Raw genomic sequence first — 20,712 nt, forward strand, 5'->3', positions numbered from 1 at the left:
ACACTTTGACTCAAAAATTCACACTCAATATAAGGAATTGAAGGTGGAGATTTTACAAAAAGTTTGCTTGGAGATTTCCTAACAAGACTACATTTGTGGATTATGAAATTGTATTCGATTTCATGGTTTTGGGAATTTCACTCATGAAAAGTGTCGGTTTTTGGTTTCTTTAATATCCGGTGAAATTTCCTCATACAAAATAGCCTATACTATTTGTAGTTGGTGAAGCTGATGGAGAATAATTGTTTCTCCTTAACAACAATGGGTTACTCGTTTAATTTATGGCAATTCAAGTCAACAGAAAATTAATCAGGCAAACAAAATAAATAAATAAAAATACAGAAAGCAACCTCTAACAGAATCGTACTACTGATAATGATGTGTAATAATTTTTAACAAAAACAAAAAAAAATTAAATAGATTGAAAGGGACGTGCATCTGGATTTTACTGCAATTGAATCCCCAAATAAAAAAAAAAATACGGGTAATGACAGGAAGACATGTTTTTATTTATATCTTTTTTTTGTTTTTTTTATTTTTTATTGTTTTATATTTAATAAACATTAATAATTAATAGATATATTAATAACAATAATAATAATACTAATTAATAATAATTTTATTAATGCTATCCTTTTATTAGTAATATTATTAATAATGTTGTTAAAGATATTAATGATAAAAGTGATAATAATATTATGATAATATTATTAATAACAATAATGATAATTTTAAATGAAAAGTTAAGTTTGTTAATAATAATGATGATGATAATAATAAATTGTATTACTTTAATAATAATAATGATAAATATAAAAATAACAATTTCTAATGATAATGGTAATAATACTTATAAGAGTAATAGTCACAATAATATTGTATCAAATTACATGTGTCAAAATCTATATATCATAATTTTATTAGCATTAATAATACTTATATTAATATTAATATTTATTTTAATGAAAGTAATAATGATATTAATATAACAACTATAACTTAACTTGAAAATAAATTGTAATACACCATTGTTATGTTTTATTAATTATATAATATTTATTAATTATATATTATAATATATTTTGAATATTTAATATTTATACATTTTAATATATTATAACATACAATTCACTAATTATATATAGCATCATATATACATGTTTATGTACATATATATATATATATATATATATATATATATATATATATATATATTTCAAGTACTACATATACAATTATGTTTTAAATATTAAGTAGATAACTATATTAATTATATATATCGGAACAAATAACTCCAAGTACACATTTAATATTTGCTAACGCTGGCAAACTATGTTCAAAATCATTTATATTCAATATACTTTTAATAGTTAACTAAACAGTTTTAAATAATAGATTTTAAATTATCTTAAGTTATCTTTCATAATATTTAAATCACATAATAGTTTAATTTATAATATATAATTATTTACATATATATTTATTTATATATATACATTTCTACTTACAATTAAAGGTTCGCGAATCATCGAGATTAGTCAAAGGTAAAATGAATTCATAAAATAGTTCAAAAATTTTGTGACTCAACATTACAGACTTTGCTTATCGTGTCGAAATCATGCAAGAATTAAGTTTAAATTTGGTCGAAAATCTCCAGGTCGTCACAGTACCTACCCGTTAAAGAAATTTCGTCCCGAAATTTGAGTGAGGTGGTCATGGCTAACAATAAAAATATTTTCATGACGAATATGAGTTGATAAATAGAGTTTTATCATAATTGCTTAATATAGATAACACGATTCGATTATGTGAAGCGTACGAGTGGAGCTATTACAAAAGATTGAGATAAAGGAATAAAGATTCGTCTAAATTTTGACGTAGTCACGGTTGATTTTCGGAATTCAAGAATTTAAAGAAAATCTGTAGCGACCCCGACAAATCGTCAAATGACGGCGTCATCTACGTATGGTCCCATTACATGGTCGTAAGTCTTTATAACAAAGTTTGACCGAAAAGTATGTCGCATTCATTTCATAAATAAGGGTGTTTCAAAGTTTACAAAAGTAGTTTCCATAACAAGTACATAACAAAGTTTAAAGTTTGTATGAAACACATGCGACACGATTAAAAGTAGTCAAAAAGACGCTCCACGTATGCAAGTATACTCGACATCCAATGCAAGTATCAAATAGTATGAGCGGAAGCATGTATCACCTAAGTTCAAGGACCTGAGAAAAACATAGAGAAACTGTCAACGAAAACGTTGGTGAAATCATAGGTTTAAATAAATAAATGAGTAATAGTAAGTTGAACCACAAGATTTGCAACATCGATAAGGCCATAGTACATTCTAAAAGTTAATATTCACGAGCACCCAATTATCAAAGCTTAACGTTCCGTCCGTTGAATACCCCATCAATTAGTGCTAGAACAACACTGTTCCCGAAAATATATTTCATTCGTAAACGGTAGCGAACCGTTTGAATGAGGGTTTGTCAAACCCATATGGCCATATAACATAAGTTCTCGCTTACACCATCTGATGTAACTAATGATAATCGGATTGAGGATTTTCGTTCTAAACTCGTATGTAGAATGTTTGTTTTCCCGTTCTTGTGTTCACTTAGTTCAAAAGAATCGTTTATGTTTTCTCATCCCAAAAGTAAGTTTAAAAGAGTAAAAGTGGGACTATGATCTCACCTCGAGTGCACGAGTATAAAAGTACTTCAACAAGTAAACGTGTGCATGAAAGTTGCTTAGCCTTGACCTAAACAAGTAAGTTATATCAATTAACCGGTTACGACACAAGGTCGGGTGAAATGTGTTCAATTAGTCCTATGGCTCGTTACGACTCGAATAGTATAGCATGTGAATCACGTTGTCAAGTTTCATGCAAGAATCAAGTATAAAAGCATGTTAGAACGATTGTAATAAAGTTTGAGTTGACATTTCAAAACCTTACCATTAGAAAGGAAATCTTATTACGTTTCCAACGATATTTGATTCATCGAAAACGGAGTTACGGTCAAAAAGTTATGGCCAAAACAAGTTTGCTGAAGTTCGGATGAAACAGGCAATTGTCACGGCGCGACAAATTGCTCCGCGGCGCGACAAATGCCTATGTTGAAGGTCAGAAAGCTTGAAAAACATGTTCTAAAATCACCCTTTGGGCCACGGCGCGACAAATTGCTCCGCGGCGCGACAATGGCCGTGGCCTGGTCCCTGGCCTGTTTCACTTGTTCAAGGCTTGGTAAAATTTCAAACAAACGCAAAACTCAAACCGTAAACAATTAGGAAGCGTATCTTATACCGTTGGAAAGCTCTTTTGACAAGGAACACAACTAAACATGTTTCATCAAACAAAAACAACATTTTTCATAACCGATTTCTCGTCAAGTGATCGTTTAAAAGTCCATTTTCAAAGTTTCAAGTTCATCAATTGCATTTTAAGTTTCGGGAATCCAATTTACACATACGATATGCCGTTTCGAAGGTAATTAAGCATACATTACAACTAATCACTAACAATTAACATTCCATGGCATTCAAGCATCAAAAGTTCATGTCAAGAACTATCAAACCCTAGTCAAACATCACAAAATCAATATTCATGTTTTTGAAGTTTTCTTAATCAACCTACGCATCAAAACGAAGCTAGTGATACTAGTAACACAATTAAAACATGCACTTTAACAATCTAACAACATTAACTCATTCAAAATCAAGGATTAAGCAAACCCATTTCAAGTTCATGCTAGTTACTCCAAAAACAACAAATCGAGCAAACCAAACATATATTCATGTTAGACTTGAGCCATAGACACTAACTAACAACTTTATAACTCAAAAATCTCAAGAACACATAAAATTAGTGATTTTAGAAAGTTACCCAAATGCAAAGAAATCGGTATGGAATCGAAGAGGAGATCACGAGGAGTTCAAATATGTAATTTGTTTTGATCGAATCCTTCTTGAACGAATTTGGATGATGAATTGCTTTATGGAGAAATTAGAGAAAAGATGGAAGTAATTTAGAAAAAGGAAAAATGAAAGGATAATTGTGGGGAGGTGGTTGACTAGTCAAATGGCTAGTCACCATTTTGGGGTTTTGGCAAGACAAGTCCCTCAAGTTGTAATCGGGTGCGTTAATTTACCTAAACAAGATAAATTGAAACGCGTATTAACGGAAGATGTTATATACATATAACGGAGTTTAAAATAGTATAACGGAGAAATAAACGGAAAAAGGCGGGATGTTACAAAATCTTCGTAATAAGATTTGATTCTTTGGTAATTAAGGAAATTTGAATCCTCTTTGGTTAAATGTGATAATCTATTTCGATTGCTCTGTCGGATATTTTACTATAATTCAACTTCGTTCATTTTTCTATTTTTCTACAGCTCATACCTTCTATTCTTTCTCCCTCAGTTCAAACTTTCGTTTTCTCTTCTCGACTTTAAGTAGCAAGTAATGATCCAGAATTTTTAGGTATGTAATTTCGGATGAACATAACAAATGTTCTAAGAAAGAGATTGTAATAGCACGATCTTGATTGATTAAATTATCAGAATTCAGAAGAAAAGATGGAACTATCAAGAAGATATGTTATTGATATGTTTGAAGATTAAATAGAATGTAAGAGTCGTGTAACATGGTACATGATGATGTTATGGTCCGTGAATCATCACGTTTCATTAGAAACTCAGCATAACTTACTGTAATATAATCATGTTGATCAAGTGTCATTATATTATACTAACTCATGCATCAGCTTCCAACACTACTTCAAAAACATTCATATTTTAAATTTGAATTTTTCAGATTTTAGAAACTAAAACAGTTTCTTTAATGATGTAACAGATAACGTGGAGAGGTAAATAATATCGGACAAGAATATTTATGAAGATATCTTCAGAAATATTGAGGATATTAATAATGAAAGATACGATAATATCTTAGAATTTTAGAATCAAATTGTGATGAAGAAATTCATTCACGATGATTTAGAGCGATTAAGGAGCAAGGTATTCGCTAAAGATTTCATCAAAACAGAATCATCAGGATTCTTTATGTACAAGTTTAGTCCTCGTGATTTATTCAGAGTCTCTTTCATGGTTTGCTCAATCCGTTTTTCAGTTCCAACATTTCTGAGCTTTGCCAACATACAATTCTTTATCATCAAACTTTTGACTGTTTCGATTGTCTATAGTTTCTGCTGCTTCATTCAGCTTTTTCCAACTTCAGGGTATTGATTCGTAGACCGGGTGCTTTTCAAAATTTCAGAATGGAAGTTCATAATTCTAAGAAGTAGATGTTATACATATCCACATAACTGTTGATGTAGCAATGCTGCAAGATTCGAAATACGGATTGCTGATTCTCGGTAATTGGTATGTCAATTCTCATTACAAGATGCGGATGAGTATATGATAGGGTATTAATGTACGAGTATAATGGTTCTTCGGAGTGACTTAACTAATGAGTAATGAAGTTGTGGGTAAGTTTACCGCTGATGTGGTGGGATATAAACGGTTCTCTGGTAACGATGATGAAAATGGCATCATATATATCAAGATTATAGTAAGGCTAATTCGAATGAAAGTCGAAGCTGACTTGCTGGAGCTGTGACAAAATTGGCTAATTTTGGAAAGGGATTTGCAAAGTTATTTTTAGTAATAACAATGCCAAAGGAGATAGCACAGATACGTGTTAAATGTTTACTCAGGTTTCGAGTGTTTTCAGGTGCATAATTATATGCATAAATCTTTCCTTTCATAGATGAAGTGCGGTTGGTTCATCCTCTCGATTGAGGTGTTTTCAAGAATCATGAAAGGTTTAAACTTAGATTGGAATTGTCAAGATACAAATGAGGTTTAAGATGAAATCAAGTGGCAAACTTGAAGAATTGTTTAGTTTCATATGTTATAATCAATATTTTAATTCATTTTTAATTGTCCAATGTTATTAGTCCACAGTCGACAGTCCACAGTTAACAGTCCAATAATTCATATATAGTTTAATATATAATATTCGAATTAATTAATACGTATCGTGACCCATTGTATACATGTCTCAGACTCGATCACAAATAATATATATATATATATATATATATATATATATATATATATATATATATATATATATATATATATATATATATATATATATATATATATATATATATATATATATATATATATATATATATATATATATATATATGATATGTCAAAACCTTGTATACGTGTCCCGATTAAAGTGCGTAAAATAAATAACAGAAATTAAATGACAATAAATAAAATTGCGAGAATATAAATTGCGATAAATAAATTGCGATAAATAAAATGTAATCAGTTAGCTAGGAACAGTTAGCTAGGAACAATTAGCGTGGATTCTTAACAAAATTCTTCTCATAGTTAAATTATTTGTTTCTAACAAATTTTACTTTGTTCAATGTTTTCTTCTTTATGCCACTTGTTGGATTCTGATATGTCAAACTCCAATTATGAAATTGAATGAAAATAGTATTCTGCAGTGAACGGATTCGTATATCTGTGGATGTAAGTAGGATAGTAAATGATCGTTGAATCAGATTCGAAGAATGTACAGTGTAACTTATTAACGTGAAATCTAAATATTCCTCAGGTATTACCTACCCGTTAAAATATTTTCACCATTAACAGTTTGTACAAAAGAATTTTTAATTACAATCTTTATGAAAACATATATACATGTATATTTTCTTTAGATGTAATCATGGATTTAATGAGTTAATATGATATTAATCTCATTTGATTTACCGTTAGAACAAGAATATATAATCTCTAAAACATTAGAGATTACATAATCGCTATGTCAGACGAAGATAAATGATGTAGAATGATTCGTAGAACGATGATTATGCTCGAGGTACATAATGAGATGTTGAGGCGTGGATTGTTGATGGTACTGGTGCTGTTATTGATGGTACTGTTGATGTCGGTGATGTTGCTGAAGCTGGTAAATTTTGTACCATATTTTCCAAAGCTATAACTTGGGCGCGAAGTTCGTTGACTTTTGCTATTACTCCGGGATGATTGTCGGTTCGGACGAGCGAATGAATAAGATCTAGAATCTGATATAGTATATAATCGTGACGAGATACTCTGGAAATGAGGGTGAAAATGGTGTTTCGGATAGGTTCGCCAGTAAGTGCTTCAGGTTCATCGCCGAGAGGTGAATTTGGTTGATGGAAAGGATCTCCCTCTTCTCGTCTCCATTGATTAAGTCAATTACGAACCCATCAGATGAATTGGGGATGACTGATTGGTTGATTCATTCTGGTGACGCTGCTTCCGGAGCTTAGGTGAATATCCATATCGGAATAGCTGTCGGAATCCGAGGAACTTGAACTAGCGGTGAGTTCCATTTCGTACGATTGAATAAAGGATTTTTCGATATGAAATGATTTTCGGCTATCGTATGGTATTCTAATTACATAGAATACTTATATATAGTACAGAAGAACCCGTAGATTATGGAGGAATTTGCAGGATATGACAGACAAAGTTTACAGTAACAGATACGCTAAGATATGAATTAGCAGATACGCTAAGATATGAATTTTGTCTATACTCTATTCATGCAATCAATGCAGTAAGATGTGTCTAGACTAAGAATGATAAGCAAGTAATTTTTGACACAAAATGATAAGCAAAACTTTTGACATGCAGACACGGTCGAAGTCCAGACCCACTAATGTATCTAAACAACTATCAGTTAGACACACTAATGCAAGACCTGGTTCGCTAAGACCACCGCTCTGATACCACCTATAACGACCCGTCCTAATCCATCTGGATGAATACATTACATTTGGTTACATCACGAGGTACTTGACCTATATATGATATATTTTACAAACATTGCATTCGTTTTAAAAGACAATCTTTCATTGCATCAAAAGTTGACGGCATGCATACCATTTCATAATATATTCAACTATAAATGACTTAATAATATTCTTGATGAACTCAACGACTCGAATGCAACGTCTTTTAAAATATTCCATGAATGACGCCAAGTAATATCTTTAAAATGAGCAAATGCACAGCGGAAGATTTCTTTCATACCTGAGAATAAACATGCTTAAAAGTGTCAACCAAAAGGTTGGTGTGTCACATCCTCCAGATAGGGCCTGGAAGAATAACGTGACTTAATATATCAATTCACAGTTGTATAAACGAGAACGACTCTACATGAGACATTTTGTTGAGTTTTGCAGCGGAAGATAAATATGTCTTTAATTGATATGATATGTAATGAAGACTCCAAGCATAGCAAGCAATCATCATCAAAGCAGTAGATATACAGTGAAAGAAATATTTAAGTACCTGAGAATAAACATGCTTAAAAATTCAACACGAGGTTGAGTGAGTTCATAGGTTTGTCATAAATAATGATTTCAGTAATAGTGTTAGACCACAAGATTTGTTTTTCATAAGTAGATCACTCAGATCCAGTCAAGTTGATCTCCCGCAGTATTAAAAAGTTATGTCAGTGAGTGATATTTAGACTAAACGTTGTTTGCCCCGTGACAAGTTGTTCTGTCCTTGTCGTTTTAATTTCATTATCAAGTAATACAAAGACTTAGTCAAATGTATCGGGGACGTTACTCCCGATAGGCCTATCCCCAATAATTAAGAATGCCGCAACAATTAAAAATATCACTGTAGGGACTTAGTCGGACATAGCCGGGTATAGCATAGTTTAATAGTTGGTACTGATATTTAGACTAGACTTTCAAGTTTGCCCCGTAACAAGTTATCGTTTATACTTGTCGGTTGGGGACTTGCTGGTCATAGCCTAACATATCACAGTTTAATAGTTGGTACTTGTATTTAGACTAGACTTTCAAGTTTGCCCCGTACAAGTTATCGTTTATACTTGTCGGTTGGGGACTTGCTGGTCATAGCCCAACATACCACAGTTTAATATTTGATACGTGTAAAATAGTTATAAAAGTTACGCATGTATTCTCAGCCCAAAAATATAGATAAAAAAGGGAGCAGATGAACTCACATTAAATAGCAGTTGAAGTATTCCACGCAAGAAGGAAAGTAAAGCAAGTAAGTGATCTGGATATCAACCTTGAGGTATAATGTTTGATTAGTTAATGTCTAACTTGACATAAAGTATGTTTATTAATATAGCAACTATATTGACAGTGACGGTTTTCGAGAAAAGTTCCTATTTCTCAAAAGTTTCTATTTTTGGAAACCTACTATTTATGAAAAACTTCCACTTATAGTAAGCTTCTAGTTTAAGAATGTTCGGGTTATAATTCTTAACAAAGATGTTGTACAATCTTGCCCAAACTTCGTCGCTAACATGCAAGTCACTCGAATGATCTATTGTTACCGAGCGGCCCAGGATCTCTTGACCAGAATCTAAGTCTTGGCATTTGAGATCCACAAGCTTCCCATAATGGTAACAAGGATCACCCTAGGCCACAAGTAGCGGTGATGTTTGTAGTCTTTGTACGCTATCTTTAATTATAACCTTCACGTTAGGTGCGTATATACATATATATTCATTAATTCGATTTTAATTATAACTCCTATATATTAATTCATAAAAATACTTTTATATTTTTTAGTAACATATATTACTAATTATAACGTGTTATTTATTTTTATTTTAATTGCATATAATTTATAACATTATTTACATGTTTCGGTAAAAAAATAATAAACCGAAGTAAAAAGTAAAAAATAAAAAGTAAAAAGTAAAAAGTAAAAAGTAAGAAAAGAATACTTACTAGTAGTAATTCTTCAAAGAGAGAATGAGAGAAATTTTGTTGTGAGTTTGAATGAGAAATGAGGGGTATTTATACTTGAAAAATTTAGGTAAAAAGAATAAAATAATTAAAAGAAAAAGAAATATTTTAATTTTTAATGGGATTTTAAAATTCAAAAGTATTAAATGTTAGGTCATGGGATAATGCATAAAATAAAATAATAAAAGTAGTTTTCCATTATAATTTTTAATTAAAAAGTAATTTATTTATTTATTTTATTAAAAAAATCATTTATTTTAAGGATTTTTTATATATATATATTTTTTTTAAAAAATAAACAAATTGATTTACTACTTTTCCAAGAATATTTGTCAATATTTTTTTTTATTCATAATAACAATATTGATAATAAAGATATTAATTATTGATATCTTGTTTAAAAAGGATATTAATAATAATAATATTAATATTAATATATCAAATTAATGCGTAATTATTTACAAATAATTGTTCGTGAATCGTCGGAATTAGTCGAGGTTAAATGAAATCATATAAAGATTTTTGTTTAAATTTTACCGGAAATTTGCGGGTTGTCAAAGTATCCCCCTGTTAATAGAAATTTCGTCCCGAAATTTAGTTGTTGCCATCAGTCGGCGTTGTTTGTAAACAGGTGAGGATATTTTCGTTTTATTTGGTCTTCACGTTCCCAGGTATGCTCGGGGCCTTTCGTGAATTCCAACTAATAGGATATTGTTTTGTTTCTAGCGTTTAAATCTTACGATCCATAAATTCTACGAAGTGCATTTTATTATTAATGCGGAAGTTATCTAAAGGATTTAACAAGAGTGTCATTGATTAGGTTTTCCTCAGAAAGAGATGATGACGTTATACAAGCATTTCAATATACATGAAATGTGTGATGAATAATAGTGAGCTTATTTAAACCTTGAGCGTTTATGCCATAATATTAGGGTAGACAAAATATAAAGGAGTTCATGGAAATTAAGGTCACGATATTTGATAGAGATAGTCATTGTTTACAACAGGAACATCTTAATGATGAATATGAGTTGGGAAATAGGGTTTTACCAATATTGGATAATATGGAATGATATGATTCGATTACAAGAAGAGTATAAACGAAGCTATCGTAAAAGATTGAAATGAGGAAATTAAATGTTCGCTTTAACTTTTGACTTAGTCACAATTGATTTCCGGAATTCAAGGGATTTAAAGAAATCTTCATAATCCTTATAAGATTTGATTCTCCGATAATTACGGAAATTAGGATTTTCTTTAATTAAATGCGGTGAATTGCCTCGATTGCTGTGTCTGGAATTTTGCTATAAATTAGCTTCTTCTGTTTCATTATCTTCACCACTTCTATACTTTTTTTCCTCAATTCATATTTCCAAAAGATTTGTTAATATGCTCAATCCAGTTCTTGTTCTTGACCTTATATTGGTTATCGCCACAATCTTCCTTCTTTTCTAACTCCCACCAGAGGAGTCTGTTTACTTCTATTATGCTCTAGGATTTATTGTGTTTTTAGTTGTCCCGTGTCTTTATATTGCTATACGCATTGATATACACGGTTTGTAATTTCAGTGTTGTTATTGGGCTTTATATTTTCCTTTATATGTCGGAGCTTCATGCTTTCGTAAAGCAAGTAACGGTCCAGAATTCGTAGGTATGAAGTTTCGAATGATCATAATATACAAAGCAGAAGGAAAGGTAATAGCACGATTTGATTAGTCAAATTACTACAATATACGGAAAGATAGAACTATCAAGAAAAATATTTTCTTAATATGTTTTAGAGTTTAAATGTAAGAGTGGTGTAACATGGAAAATGATGATTATAAAGTCTATGAATCATCATCTTCCATTAAAAATTTAGCATGACTTACTGTAATATAATCACGTTGGCTTGACGTCATTATATTATACTAACTCATGCTTCAATTCCCAACACTTCTTCAAAACATTTATAATTTAAACTTGAATATAGAAACTAAAACAGTTTCCTTTATGATGTGATAAAGTTATCGCAAAGAGATAATTAATTGCTGACAAGAATCGTTATAAAGATATCTTCAGAAATATAGAGGATATTTATAACGAAGGATACGATGATATCTTAGAATTTCTAAGATCCAATGATGAGGAAAATTCTTCTGTTTCCTCTGCATTTAATGCTACCATATCTGAATCATTGGTTATCAATCCGAGATGGTTTCAAGAAATTTTATTTTTAGATGATTAAACGCTGCTTGTAATCGTCAATGGATCTAATGGTTAACGAATAGGTGTTATTGATTTTAAAAGTGATGAATGATAATTTCGGTGGTTTGATGTGATAATTCATTGCAGAATACGAATGAATATAATTCATGAATGTAGTAATCTTTAGGAAGATAACACCTGCTAAAGCTTTACTTGAATTCCGTTATGTTAATTTCAGAATGTGTAATTGATTTTGTATGAAGATGATTGTGTATCATTGTGAAGGTAGTGCGTATAATTAATGATTTATGAATCGAAATTGAAGAATGTACAGTGTATTAATGGGAGATGTAAATATTTCTCGAGTATTACCTACCCGTTAAAATATTTTCACAGTTAACAGTTTGTACAATAGAATTTATAATCTTTATGAAGATATACGTTCATATATGTATTCTTCAGATATAATCATGGATTTAATGAGTTAATATATATTAAACTCATCTGATTTGCGGTTTGGAACGAGAGTAAATAATCTCCAAAACCTTAGAGATTTCATAATTGTCGCGAAATATTTCGCTAATGAAGTTATGAATCAATACATTCATCGTTACACTTGATTTATTATGAAATGGAGTTTATTGTGTTGAAGCAGTGATTAACAATTGTTAAGTCATTAACGAAGGGTGTACTTCATAGCATATTAGTGATATGAATTAACCAAGTAGTACATACTAGTTGAGATTCACACGTAATTGCTTAGTACGACAAGATTTATTATTGTTCCAAATCATATATATATAAGGTATACATATATAATTCTTCACGAAGAATGAGTCAATACATCTTAGCTCATTATTACTAATATTCCTTGGTATCTATGGGCGTATGATGTTGATGTTTGAGATACTGAGTGTGATGTTGAGGAGTGGGATGCGGATGTTGTTGTTGATGGTGATGATGGTACTGGTTATGCTGCTGGTGCAGCTGATGCTTGTAGATATCGCACCGTATTTGTAACATCCCGCCTTTTTCCATTTACTTTTCCGTTTAACTATTTAAGTTCCGTTATATGTTTATAACACATCTCGTTAATACGCGTTTGAATTATCTCGTTTAGGTAATTCCCGTACCCGTTTCCTAAGTTGAGGGACTAAAGTTGCCAAATGGAGAAAGAGATGACTAGGTCAACTAGTCAACTCTTTCCTCTCCATTCATTTTATCACCTCCCAAATAATACTTCACCTTTTTCTCTCAAAACCCTCAAACCTTCAATCATCATCCAAATTCGTTCAAGAAGGATTCGATCAAAACAAATTGCATATTTGAACTCCTCGTGATCTCCTCTTCGTTTCCATACCGATTTCATCAATTTTGGGTAACTTTCAAAAATCACTAATTCTTGTGTTCTTGAGATTTTTAAGTTATAAGGTTGTTAATTAGTGTCTATGGCTCGAGTCTAGTTTGTTTATGTGATTTGTATGCTCGTTTTTGATATTTTGATGTAACTAGTTCATATTGAAAGATGACATGCTTAATCTTGAAATTTGAGTGTTCATATGTTGTTTGATGCTAAGAGTTCATATTTTAATTGTGTTTCTAGTGTTACTAGCTTCATTATGATGTATAGTTTGATTAATGAAACCTCCTAAACTTGATTATGAAATTTGGTGAATTTAGGTTAAGGTTTCATGAACTTAAAATGGACTTTTGATGACTTGAATGACATGTAATGTTAATTGTAAGTGTTAGGTTGTGTTGTATGCTTAATTACCTTCGAAACGGCATATCGTTCATGTAATTTGGATACCGAATCATTAAATTGCATTTATGACTTGTATGCATTGAATGAGGGACATTAATTGCGGTTTTCGGTTGTTGCAAGTGAAGGTTTGATTGATGATATGTGCTTGGTTGTATTCCTTGTCAAATTACCTTTCCGATGATATAAGATACATATTTTGGTTGTTTGCGGATTGTAAATTGTGTTAGTTTGTGTTTTGGTTCGTGCACTTAGAGTTTCAGCAAACAGGACCTGAAAGCAAGTTGGGACGCCGTCCAAAATATTGGGACGCCGTCCTACCCTTAAATATGGGACGCCGTCTAGCTAATCGGGACGCCGTCCCACCCTTAAATCCTGGACGCCGTCTAGCAAATTGGGACGCCGTCCCGTTTGCCTAAAAACTGGCTGTTTGCTTGACCTTTTGACGAAAAATGTTTGGCATGTTCTAGACCTCCAATTTAAATGTAACTTGTTTTAAAATGCTTATATATGAATAACTAGCATAGAAAATTTGTCCGAGACCCGACCCGAACGTGTTGACTTTTTGTTGACTTTGACCGACCAAAGTTTGACTTTTTGTCAAACTTAACCAAATGATTATGCAACCCTCCTAACTTGTTTATATACTTGTACCTTGCATGAAACTTGACAATTTGATTGCACATGCTACATAATCGAGTCGTATTGAGCCATAGGTCTAATCGAACATCTTTGACCCTTCGTGACTATCGTTATTGATACAACCTATTTGTTTAGGTCAAGACTAGCATTGTTCTTTGCACACGTTACTTGTCGAAGTACTTCTTGGTTCGTGCATACAAGGTGAGATCATAGTCCCACTTTTACTCTTTTAAACTTACTTTTGGGATGAGAAAACATAAACGATACTTTTGAACTAAGTGAACACAAGAACGGGAAAACAAACATTCTACATACGAGTTTAGAACAAAAATCCTCAATCCGATTATCATTAGTTACATCAGATGGTGTAAGCGAGAACTTATGTTATATGGCCATATGGGTTTGACAAACCCTCATTCAAACGGTTCGCTACCGTTTACGAATGAAATATATTTTCGGGAACAGTGTTGTTCTAGCACTAATTGATGGGGTATTCAACGGACGGAACGTTAAGCTTTGATAATTGGGTGCTCGTGAATATTAACTTTTAGAATGTACTATGGCTTTATCGATGTTGCAAATCTTGTGGTTCAACTTACTATTACTCATTTACTTATTTAAACCTATGATTTCACCAACGTTTTCGTTGACAGATTCTCTATGTTTTTCTCAGGTCCTTGAACTTAGGTGATACATGCTTCCGCTCATACTATTTGATACTTGCATTGGATGTCGAGTATACTTGCATACGTGGAGCGTCTTTTTGACTACTTTTAATCGTGTCGCACGTGTTTCATACAAACTTTAAACATTGTTATGTACCTGTTATGGAAACTACTTTTGTAAACTTTGAAACACCCTTATTTATGAAATGAATGCGACATACTTTTCGGTCAACTTTGTTATAAAGACTTACGACCATGTAATGGGACCATACGTAGATGACGCCGTCATTTAACGATTTGTCGGGGTCGCTACAAGTGGTATCAGAGCCTTGGTTGTAGGGATTTAGAGTTCATTGGTGTCAACCCCGAGTCTTAGGGTACATTGGTGAGTCTAGACTACAACCGGCATATAGACTTGACGTAGGAATTACTTGACTATTTGTGCATTTATACTCGAACTCTCTTACTCATATCTACTCTTATCCTATCTAAATCTTGCGTTGTATAATTTAATTGACACGCCACCTTGACTACATGATGTAATGTCGAATGCACATATGAATTAGGGTAATATAATTCCCGGAAATTATATTACGGTGACTCATATGAACATACCGACATTATGACATAATGAATTTAAGGCGGGTCAAGGATAATTTTCTCTCTATCTTTATCCCATATCACGGTTAGTATTATTTAGAATACTAACCAACGGTATTCTTTTGTTTTGAAGGAACAATGGCTCCTCGTCGTGTACGCCGCAATGAAACTCCCGAACAAGCTCTCGAACGGATGATAGCTACCGCCGTAGATGCGGCCATGGCCGGTCACTCTTCCAACAACAATAACAATAACAACAACAACAACAACAACAACAACAATGGGGCCGGTAACTCAAACGAGGGATGCTCCTACAAAGCTTTCATGGGGTGCAAACCTCACACTTATGATGGAACCGGTGGACCGGTTGTGCTTACTCGTTGGTTTGAACAAACCGAGGCCGTCTTTAGCATAAGCGGTTGTCGGGATCAAGACAAGGTCAAATACTCCACCCACACGTTCTCCGGTGTTGCTCTCACTTGGTGGAACACCTATGTTCAATCGGTGGGTACCGATGAAGCTCATGCCCTCTCTTGGGCCGATTTGAAGGAAAAGATGATTGTCGAATACTTTCCGCGCGAAGAAACCCGAAAGCTCGAGGAAGAACTAAGAGCTTTGAAAGCGGTCGGAAACGATCTTAAGGCTTATAATCAACGCTTCGCCGAACTATCCTTGATGTGTCCTAATCTTGTTAACCCCGAATCTCAAAGGATTGAGCTCTACATGCTCGGTCTTCCAAAAAGCATCAAACAAGGGGTGATGTCATCCAAACCCACTACTCATCAAGCCGCTATGAACATGGCTCGCCAATTAATTGAAACGGTTGACGAAATCGTAGTACCGGCTCCTAAGGCCGAGGACAAGTCGGGTGGCAACAAAAGGAAATGGGAAGCCACTCCATCAACTAACTACAACAACAACACCTTCACCAAAAAGCCCTTCAACAACGACGGCAAGAAGGGTTATGTCGGAAACTTACCTTTGTGCAACAAGTGCCACAAACATCATTACGGCGAATGTAACAAGCTAATTTGTCACCGTTGCCAAGGAGTTGGTCATAGGGCCAACAATTGCACAAGCACCGCCCCCGTCGCTCGAAAGGGGCCCAATCCTCCAAAAACGGTCACTTGTTACGAATGTGGCCAAACGGGCCATTATAAGAACGAATGCCCGAAAAAGAAAACCAACCCCAACAACCGAGGCCGAGCCTTTAACATCAACACCGAGGAAGCCCGAGATGACAATGAACTAGTCACGGGTACGTTTCTTCTCAACAACACTTATGTTACTTGCTTATTCGATTCGGGTGCCGATAAATGTTTCGTGTCTAAGACTTTGGCTCCTACTCTTTGCACTCCACCACACCCCTTAGATACTACTTATTCTATCGAAGTGGCCGACGGAAAACTCTTAAGTGCCGACACATATTACCGGGGGTGTACTTTGAACATTTTGGGTAAGGAATTTGAAATTGACTTGATACCCATGGAATTAGGGAGTTTTGATGTAATAATCGGTATGAATTGGATGGTCAAAAATAAATCTCACATTCTTTGCGATCTTCACGCAATCCAAATTCCTATCGAGGATGGTGAACCATTGATTGTCTATGGCGACAAAAATTGCACCGGACTCAATCTCGTTTCGTGCCTTAAAGTTCGAAAGCTACTTCGCCAGGGTTGTTTCGCGATTCTTGCTCACGTTAAGAAAGTCGAGGCCGACGAAAAGCGTATCGAAGATGTGCCAATTGTTAGTGACTTTTCCGATGTATTCCCCGACGAATTACCGGGTCTTCCACCCCATCGACCAGTTAAATTTCAAATCGATCTTATTCCAGGAGCCGCACCCGTAGCGCGTGCACCGTATAGACTCGCTCCATCCGAATTACAAGAATTACAAAGTCAAATCCAAGAGTTACTTGACCGTGGTTTCATTCAACCTAGCCATTCACCATGGGGCGCTCCGATTTTATTCGTCAAGAAGAAAGACGGATCCCTACGAATGTGCATTGATTATCGTGAACTAAACAAATTGACGGTTAAGAACCGATATCCTCTTCCTCGCATTGATGACCTCTTTGATCAACTACAAGGTTCTCATGTATATTCAAAAATCGATCTCCGTTCGGGTTATCATCAACTAAGGGTTAAGGGGGAAGATGTCTCCAAAACCGCTTTCCGGACTCGTTATGGTAGTTATGAGTTCCTTGTCATGCCTTTCGGTCTCACTAACGCACCGGCGGTGTTCATGGATCTCATGAACCGCGTGTGCAAACCTTACCTCGACAAATTCGTTATCGTGTTCATCGATGATATTTTGATCTATTCTAAAAACGAAGAGGAACACAAAGAACATCTCCGACTCGTGCTTGAACTCTTGAGAAAAGAACAACTCTATGCCAAGTTCTCCAAGTGTGAATTTTGGTTGAAGGAAGTTCAATTCCTCGGTCATGTTGTAAGTGATCAAGGCATTAAAGTCGATCCCGCGAAAATCGAAGCCATTAGTAAATGGGAGAATCCTACTACTCCTACTCAAATTCGTCAATTCTTGGGTCTCGCCGGATACTATCGTAAATTCATCAAGGATTTCTTCTTAATCGCTCGCCCTCTAACCGCGTTAACTCACAAGGAACGAAAATTCGTTTGGACATCCGAACAAGAAACCGCTTTTCAAATCTTGAAAACTAAGCTAACCACCGCTCCTATCTTGTCACTTCCCGAAGGCAATGATGATTTTGTTGTATATTTTGATGCCTCGAAAAACGGTTATGGATGCGTATTAATGCAACGAAAGAAAGTCATTGCTTATGCCTCTCGACAACTCAAAGTCCATGAACGAAACTACACGACACATGATCTTGAACTCGGTGCCGTCATCTTTGCACTTAAGTTATGGAGACATCATCTTCTTGGTACCAAAAGTACCATCTTTACCGATCACAAAAGTCTCCAACATATCTTCGATCAAAAGCAACTAAACATGAGACAACGAAGGTGGATTGAAACCTTGAACGATTATAATTGCGAGCTTCGTTACCACCCCGGGAAGGCAAATGTAGTGGCCGATGCCTTAAGTCGAAAGGAAAGAGCGGTGCCTCTTCGTGTCCGAGCTTTGAATATCACCATCCACTCCAACCTTAATAGCCAAATTCGGGTAGCCCAAGATGAAGCTCTTAAGGACAACAACATCGCACGCGAACTTTTAAACGTTCTCGTCTCCCGATTCGAAGTTAAGGGGACCGGACTTCGATATTACGCCGGAAGAATTTGGGTGCCTAGATATGGCGACTTACGAAACCTCATCCTAGACGAAGCCCACAAATCGCGATACTCGATTCATCCCGGCGCCAATAAGATGTACCACGACCTTAAAGAACGATATTGGTGGCCGAACATCAAAAAGGAAGTTGCTACTTACGTTGCCAAATGTTTGACTTGCGCTAAAGTCAAAGCCGAACACCAAAGACCGTCCGGGTTACTTCAACAACCCGAGATTCCGCAATGGAAGTGGGAAAGGATCACGATGGATTTTATCACCAAACTACCAAAAACGTCAGGCGGTTATGATACTATTTGGGTCATTGTCGATCGCCTCACCAAATCCGCGCACTTTCTCGCCATGAAAGAAACAGACAAAATGGAGAAACTTGCACAACTTTACATTAAGGAGATCGTAGCCCGACACGGTGTACCTTTATCGATTATCTCCGACCGAGATGGCCGTTTCGTTTCTAGATTTTGGCGTACATTGCAAGAAGCGTTGGGAACGCGTTTAGACATGAGCACCGCATATCATCCTCAAACCGATGGACAAAGCTAACGTACAATTCAAACCTTAGAAGATATGTTACGAGCTTGCGTGGTTGATTTCGGAAAAGCTTGGGACAAGCACTTACCTCTCGCCGAGTTCTCTTATAACAATAGTTATCACGCGAGTATTAAAGCCGCACCTTTTGAAGCGCTATATGGCCGCAAATGTCGTTCACCTCTTTGTTGGGCCGAGGTAGGCGACGTGCAAATCACCGGACCCGAACTCATTCACGAAACCACCGAGAAAATCATTCAAATTCGAGATAGGCTTAGGACGGCCCGAAGTCGTCAAAAGAGCTATACCGACAAACGACGCAACGATCTTGAATTTCAAGCCGGTGACCGAGTAATGTTAAAAGTCGCACCTTGGAAGGGTGTAATCCGTTTTGGGAAACGCGGGAAGCTAAATCCGCGGTATATTGGTCCTTTCGAAATCTTGGAGCGTATTGGAACCGTTGCTTATCGTTTAGATCTTCCGCCTCAATTGAGCTCCGTTCATCCTACTTTCCATGTATCCAACTTGAAAAAGTGTCTTGCCGAACCCGATATCGTCATTCCTCTCGAGGAGCTTACCATTGATGACAAACTTCATTTCGTGGAGGAACCGGTTGAAATTGTGGACACCTCCGTCAAGACATTGAAACAAAGCCGAATCCCGATTGTTAAAGTCCGTTGGAACGCCAAAAGGGGACCCGAGTTTACTTGGGAAAGACAAGATCAAATGCAAAGGAAGTATCCTCATCTATTCGTGAATTCGGAAACGCAAGATCTCGAGGAAGAAACAACGACTACTACGCCTACTTAAATTTCGGGACGAAATTTCTTTTAAGGTGTAGGTAATGTAACATCCCGCCTTTTTCCATTTACTTTTCCGTTTAACTATTTAAGTTTCGTTATATGTTTATAACACATCTCGTTAATACGCGTTTGAATTATCTCGTTTAGGTAATTCCCGTACCCGTTTCCTAAGTTGAGGGACTAAAGTTGCCAAATGGAGAAAGAGATGACTAGGTCAACTAGTCAACTCTTTCCTCTCCATTCATTTTATCACCTCCCAAATAATACTTCACCTTTTTCTCTCAAAACCCTCAAACCTTCAATCATCATCCAAATTCGTTCAAGAAGGATTCGATCAAAACAAATTGCATATTTGAACTCCTCGTGATCTCCTCTTCGTTTCCATACCGATTTCATCAATTTTGGGTAACTTTCAAAAATCACTAATT

The sequence above is a fragment of the Rutidosis leptorrhynchoides genome, chromosome 1 (genome assembly GCF_046630445.1).
Source record: "Rutidosis leptorrhynchoides isolate AG116_Rl617_1_P2 chromosome 1, CSIRO_AGI_Rlap_v1, whole genome shotgun sequence".
NCBI lineage: Eukaryota > Viridiplantae > Streptophyta > Magnoliopsida > Asterales > Asteraceae > Rutidosis > Rutidosis leptorrhynchoides.